Source organism: Scyliorhinus torazame, unplaced genomic scaffold (genome assembly GCF_047496885.1).
Source record: "Scyliorhinus torazame isolate Kashiwa2021f unplaced genomic scaffold, sScyTor2.1 scaffold_76, whole genome shotgun sequence".
NCBI classification, from domain to species: domain Eukaryota; kingdom Metazoa; phylum Chordata; class Chondrichthyes; order Carcharhiniformes; family Scyliorhinidae; genus Scyliorhinus; species Scyliorhinus torazame.
Window position 1 is genome coordinate 102,523 of NW_027307803.1, and position 7,323 is coordinate 109,845.

Below are 7,323 nucleotides of genomic sequence, written 5' to 3' on the forward strand. Positions count from 1 at the left end.
TTAATTTTGCCTTGTTTACTGTAGGTCACTGTTTCATTGTCCCGTATTTAATGTCGGGCTCTGTTTAATTTTACATTGTTCAGCGTAGGGCACTGTTTCATTGTACCGTATTTAATGTCGCGCTCTGTTTAATTTTGCCTTGTTTACTGTAGGTCACTGTTTCATTGTCCCGTATTTAATGTCGGGCTCTGTTTAATTTTACATTGTTCAGTGTAGGGCACTGTTTCATTGTACTGTATTTAATGTCGGGCTGTGTTTAATTTTACCTTGCTCAGTGGAGGGCACTGTTACATTGTACTGTATTTAATGTCGGGCGCTGTTTAATTTTACATTGTTCACTGTCGGGCACTGTTTCATTGTACCGTATTTAATGTCGGGCTATGTTTAATTTTACATTGTTCAGTGTAGGGCACTGTTTCATTGTACTGTATTTAATGTCGGGCTGTGTTTAATTTTACATTGTTCAGTGTAGGGCACTGTTTCATTGTACTGTATTTAATGTCGCGCTCTGTTTAATTTTGCCTTGTTTACTGTAGGTCACTGTTTCATTGTCCCGTATTTAATGTCGTGCTCTGTTTAATTTTACATTGTTCAGCGTAGGGCACTGTTTCATTGTACTGTATTTAATGTCGGGCTGTGTTTAATTTTACCTTGCTCAGTGGAGGGCACTGTTACATTGTACTGTATTTAATGTCGGGCTCTGTTTAATTTTTCCTTGTTGCTTGTAGGGCACTGTTTCATTGTACCGTATTTAATGTCGAGCTCTGTTTAATTTTACCTTGTTCAGTGTAGGGCACTGATTCATTGTACCGTATTTAATGTCGAGCTCTGTTTAATTTTACATTGTTCCCTGTAGGGCACTGTTTAATTGTACCGTATTTAATGTCGGGCTCTGTTTAATTTTACCTTGTTCACTGTAGGGCACTGTTTCATTGTACCGTATTTAATGTCGGGCTCTGTTTTATTTTACATTGTTCACAGTAGAGCCCTGTTTCATTGTACCGTATTTAATGTCGAGCTCTGTTTAATTTTACTTTGTTCACTGTAGGGCAGTGTTTCATTGTACCGTATTTAATGTCGGGCTGTGTTTAATTTTACCTTGTTGCTGGTAGGGCACTGATTAATTGTACCGTATTTAATGTCGGGCTGTGTTTTATTTTACATTGTTCACAGTAGAGCCCTGTTTCATTGTACTGTATTTAATGTCTGTCTCTGTTTAATTTTACTTTGTTCAGTGTAGGGCACTGTTTCATTGTACCGTATTTAATGTCGGGCTCTGTTTAATTTTACACTGTTCACTGTAGGGCACTGTTTCATTGTACCGTATTTAATGTCGGGCTCTGTTTAATTTTACACTGTTCACTGTAGGGCACTGTTTCAGTGTACCGTATTTAATGTCGGGCTCTGTTTAATTTTACATTGTTGCTGGTAGGGCACTGTTTCATTGTACCGTATTTAATGTCGGGCTGTGTTTAATTTTTCCTTGCTCAGTTGAGGGCACTGTTTCATTGTACCGTATTTAATGTCGAGCTCTGTTTAATTTTACATTGTTCACTGTAGGGCACTGTTTAATTGTACCGTATTTAATGTCGGGCTCTGTTTAATTTTACCTTGTTCACTGTAGGGCACTGTTTCATTGTACCGTATTTAATGTCGGGCTGTGTTTAATTTTTCCTTGCTCAGTGGAGGGCACTGTTACATTGTACTGTATTTAATGTCGGGCTCTGTTTAATTTTTCCTTGTTGCTTGTAGGGCACTGTTTCATTGTACCGTATTTAATGTCGAGCTCTGTTTAATTTTACCTTGTTCAGTGTAGGGCACTGATTCATTGTACCGTATTTAATGTCGAGCTCTGTTTAATTTTACCTTGTTCAGTGTAGGGCACTGATTCATTGTACCGTATTTAATGTCGGGCTCTGTTTAATTTTACCTTGTTCACTGTAGGGCACTGTTTCATTGTACCGTATTTAATGTCGGGCTGTGTTTAATTTTTACTTGCTCAGTTGAGGGCACTGTTTCATTGTACTGTATTTAATGTCGTGCTCTGTTTAATTTTACATAGTTCACTGTAGGGCACTGTTTCATTGTACCGTATTTAATGTCGGGCTATGTTTAATTTTACATTGTTCACTGTAGGTCACTGTTTCATTGTACGGTATTTAATGTCGGGATGTGTTTAATTTTACATTCTTCACTGTAGGGCATTGTTTCATTGTGCTGTATTTAATGCTGGGCTCTGTTTAATTTTACCTTGTTCACTGTCGGGCACTGTTTCATTGTCCCGTATTTAATGTCGGGCTCTGTTTATTTTTACATTGTTCAGTGTAGGGCACTGTTTCATTGTACTGTATTTAATGTCGGGCTCTGTTTAATTTTACTTTGTTCACTGTAGGGCACTGTTTCATTGATCTGTATTTAATGTCGGGCTCTGTTTAATTTTGCCTTGTTTACTGTAGGTCACTGTTTCATTGTACTGTATTTAATGGCGGGCTCTGCTTAATTTTGTCTTGTTTACTGTAGGTCACTGTTTCATTGTACTGTATTTCATGTCCGGCTCTGTTTAATTTTACATTGATCAATGTAGGGCACTGTTTCATTGTACCGTATTTAATGTCGGGCTGTGTTTAATTTTACATTGTTCAGTGTAGGGCACTGATTCATTGCACCGTATTTAATGTCGGGCTGTGTTTAATTTTACATTGTTCAGTGTAGGGCAGTGTTTTATTGTACCGTATTTAATGTCGGGTTCTGTTTAATGTTACATTGTTCACTGTAGGGCACTGTTTCATTGTACTATACTTAATGTCGGGCTTTGTTTAATTTTACCTTGTTCACTGTAGGGCACTGTTTCATTTTACCGTATTTAATGTCGGGCTGTGTTTAATTTTACATTGTTCAGTGTAGGGCACTGTTTCATTGTACCGTATTTAATGTCGGGCTATGTTTAATTTTACATTGTTCAGTGTAGGGCACTGTTTCATTGTACTGTATTTAGTGTCGGGCTCTGTTTAATTTTGCCTTGTTTACTGTAGGTCACTGTTTCATTGTACCGTATTTAATGTCGGGCTCTGTTTAATTTTACATTGTTTACTGTAGGTCACTGTTTCATTGCACTGTATTTAATGTCGGGCTGTGTTTAATTTTACATTGTTCACTGTAGGGCACTGTTTCATTGTACCGTATTTAATGTCGGGCTGTGTTTAATTTTACATTGTTCACTGTAGGTCACTGTTTCATTGTACTGTATTTAATGTCGGGCTCTGTTTAATTTTACATTGTTCACTGTAGGGCACTGTTTCATTGTACCGTATTTAATGTCGGGCTGTGTTTAATTTTACCTTGTTCAGTGTAGGGCACTGTTTCATTGTACCGTATTTAATGTCGGGATATGTTTAATTTTACATTTTTCAGTGTAGGGCACTGGTACATTGTACCGTATTTAATGTCGGGCTCTGTTTAATTTTTCCTTGTTGCTTGTAGGGCACTGTTTCATTGTACCGTATTTAATGTCGGGCTGTGTTTAATTTTACATTGTTCAGTGTAGGGCACTGTTTCATTGTACCGTATTTAATGTCGGGCTGTGTTTAATTTTACATTGTTCAGTGTAGGTCACTGTTTCATTGTACCGTACTTAATGTCGGGCTCTGTTTAATTGTACATTGTTCACTGTCGGACACTGTTTCATTGTACCGTATTTAATGTCGGGCTATGTTTAATTTTACATTGTTCAGTGTAGGGCACTGTTTCATTGTACTGTATTTAGTGTCGGGCTCTGTTTAATTTTGCCTTGTTTACTGTAGGTCACTGTTTCATTGTCCCGTATTTAATGTCGGGCTCTGTTTAATTTTACCTTGTTCACTGTAGGTCACTGTTTCATTGTACCGTATTTAATGTCGGGCTGTGTTTAATTTTACATTGTTCACTGTAGGGCACTGTTTCATTGTACTGTATTTAATGTCGGGCTCTGTTTAATTTTACATTGTTCACTGTAGGGCACTGTTTCATTGTACTGTATTTAATGTCGGGCTCTGTTTAATTTTACATTGTTCACTGTAGGGCACTGTTTCATTGTACCGTATTTAATGTCGGGCTCTGTTTAATTTTACCTTGTTCACTGTAGGTCACTGTTTCATTGCACTGTATTTAATGTCGGGCTGTGTTTAATTTTACATTGTTCACTGTAGGGCACTGTTTCATTGTACTGTATTTAATGTCGGGCTGTGTTTAATTTTACATTGTTCACTGTAGGGCACTGTTTCATTGTACCGTATTTAATGTCGGGCTCTGTTTAATTTTACCTTGTTCACTGTAGGGCACTGTTTCATTGTCCCGTATTTAATGTCGGGCTTTGTTTAATTTTACATTGTTCTCTGTAGGTCACTGTTTCATTGTGCTGTATTTAATGTCGGGCTGTGTTTAATTTTACCTTGTTCACTGTAGTGCACTGTTTCATTGTACCGTATTTAATGTCGGGCTGTGTTTAATTTTACATTGTTCAGTGTAGGGCACTGTTTCATTGTACCGTATTTAATGTCGGGATATGTTTAATTTTACATTGTTCAGTGTAGGGCACTGTTTCATTGTACTGTATTTAATGTCGGGCTCTGTTTAATTTTGCCTTGTTTACTGTAGGTCACTGTTTCATTGTACTGTTTGTAATGTCGGGCTGTGTTTAATTGTACATTGTTCACTGTAGGGCACTGTTTCATTGTACCGTATTTAATGTCGGGCTCTGTTTAATTTTTCCTTGTTGCTTGTAGGGCACTGTTTCATTGTACCGTATTTAATGTCGAGCTCTGTTTAATTTTACCTTGTTCAGTGTAGGGCACTGTTTAATTGTACCGTATTTAATGTCGGGCTCTGTTTTATTTTACATTGTTCACAGTAGAGCTCTGTTTCATTGTACTGTATTTAATGTCGGGCTCTGTTTAATTTTACTTTGTTCACTGTAGGGCACTGTTTCATTGTACCGTATTTAATGTCGGGCTGTGTTTTATTTTACATTGTTCACTGTAGGCCACTGTTTCATTGTACCGTATTTAATGTCGGGCTCTGTTTAATTTTACCTTGTTCAGTGTAGGGCTCTGTTTCATTGTACTGTATTTAATGTCGGGCTGTGTTTAATTTTACCTTCTTCAGTGTAGGGCACTGTTTCATTGTACCGTATTTAATGTCGGGCTGTGTTTAAGTTTACATTGTTCAGTGTAGGGCACTGATTCATTGTACCGTATTTAATGTCGGGCTGTGTTTAATTGTACATTGTTCAGTGTAGGGCACTGTTTCATTGTCCCGTATTTAATGTCGGGCTCTGTTTATTTTTACATTGTTCAGTGTAGGGCACTGTTTCATTGATCTGTATTTAATGTCGGGCTCTGTTTAATTTTACTTTGTACACTGTAGGTCACTGTTTCATTGTACTGTATTTAATGTCGGGCTCTGTTTAATTTTACTTTGTACACTGTAGGTCACTGTTTCATTGTACCGTATTTAATGTCGGGCTCTGTTTAATTTTACATTGTTCAGTGTAGAGCACTGTTTCATTGTACCGTATTGAATGTCGGGCTGTGTTTAATTGTACATTGTTCACTGTAGGGAACTGTTTCATTGTACCGTATTTAATGTCGGGCTCTGTTTAATTTTACCTTGTTCACTGTAGGGCACTGTTTCATTGTACTGTATTTAATGTCGGGCTCTGTTTAATTTTACTTTGTACACTGTAGGTCACTGTTTCATTGTACCGTATTTAATGTCGGGCTCTGTTTAATTTTACATTGTTCAGTGTAGAGCACTGTTTCATTGTACCGTATTTAATGTCGGGCTGTGTTTAATTTTACCTTGTTCACTGTCGGGCACTGTTTCATTGTACCGTATTTAATGTCGGGCTCTGTTTAATTTTACTTTGTACACTGTAGGGCACCGTTTCATTGTACCGTATTTAATGTCGGGCTCTGTTAAATTTTACATTGTTCAGTGAGGGCACTGTTTCATTGTACCGAATTTAATGTCGGGCTGTGTTTAATTTTACCTTGTTCACTGTCGGGCACTGTTTCATTGTACTGTATTTAATGTCGGGCTGTGTTTAATTGTACATTCTTCACTGTAGGGCACTGTTTCATTGTACTGTATTTAATGTCGGGCTCTGTTTAATTTTGCCTTGCTCAGTGTAGGGCACTGTTTCATTGTACCGTATTTAATGTCTGGCTCTGTTTAATTTTACCTTGTTCACTGTAGGGCATTGTTTCATTGTACCGTATTTAATGTCGGGCTCTGTTTAATTTTACTTTGTACACTGTAGGGCACTGTTTCATTGTACCGTATTTAATGTCGGGCTCTGTTTAATTTTACATTGTTGATTGTAGGGCACCGTTTCATTGTATCGTATTTAATGTCGGGCTGTGTTTAATTGTACATTGTTAATTGTAGGGCACCGTTTCATTGTATCGTATTTAATGTCGGGCTCTGTTTAATTTTACATTGTTCACTGTAGGGCACTGTTTCATTGTACTGTATTAAATTCGGGCTCTGTTTAATTTTACTTTGTACACTGTAGGGCACTGTTTCATTGTACCGTATTTAATGTCGGGATATGTTTAATTTTACATTGTTCAGTGTAGGGCACTGTTTCATTGTACTGTATTTAATGTCGGGCTCTGTTTAATTTTGCCTTGTTTACTGTAGGTCACTGTTTCATTGTACTGTTTGTAATGTCGGGCTGTGTTTAATTGTACATTGTTCACTGTAGGGCACTGTTTCATTGTACCGTATTTAATGTCGGGCTCTGTTTAATTTTTCCTTGTTGCTTGTAGGGCACTGTTTCATTGTACCGTATTTAATGTCGAGCTCTGTTTAATTTTACCTTGTTCAGTGTAGGGCACTGTTTAATTGTACCGTATTTAATGTCGGGCTCTGTTTTATTTTACATTGTTCACAGTAGAGCTCTGTTTCATTGTACTGTATTTAATGTCGGGCTCTGTTTAATTTTACTTTGTTCACTGTAGGGCACTGTTTCATTGTACCGTATTTAATGTCGGGCTGTGTTTAATTTTACATTGTTGCTGGTAGGGCACTGATTAATTGTACCGTATTTAATGTCGGGCTGTGTTTTATTTTACATTGTTCACTGTAGGCCACTGTTTCATTGTACCGTATTTAATGTCGGGCTCTGTTTAATTTTACCTTGTTCAGTGTAGGGCTCTGTTTCATTGTACTGTATTTAATGTCGGGCTATGTTTAATTTTACCTTCTTCAGTGTAGGGCACTGTTTCATTGTACCGTATTTAATGTCGGGCTGTGTTTAAGTTTACATTGTTCAGTGTAGGGCAC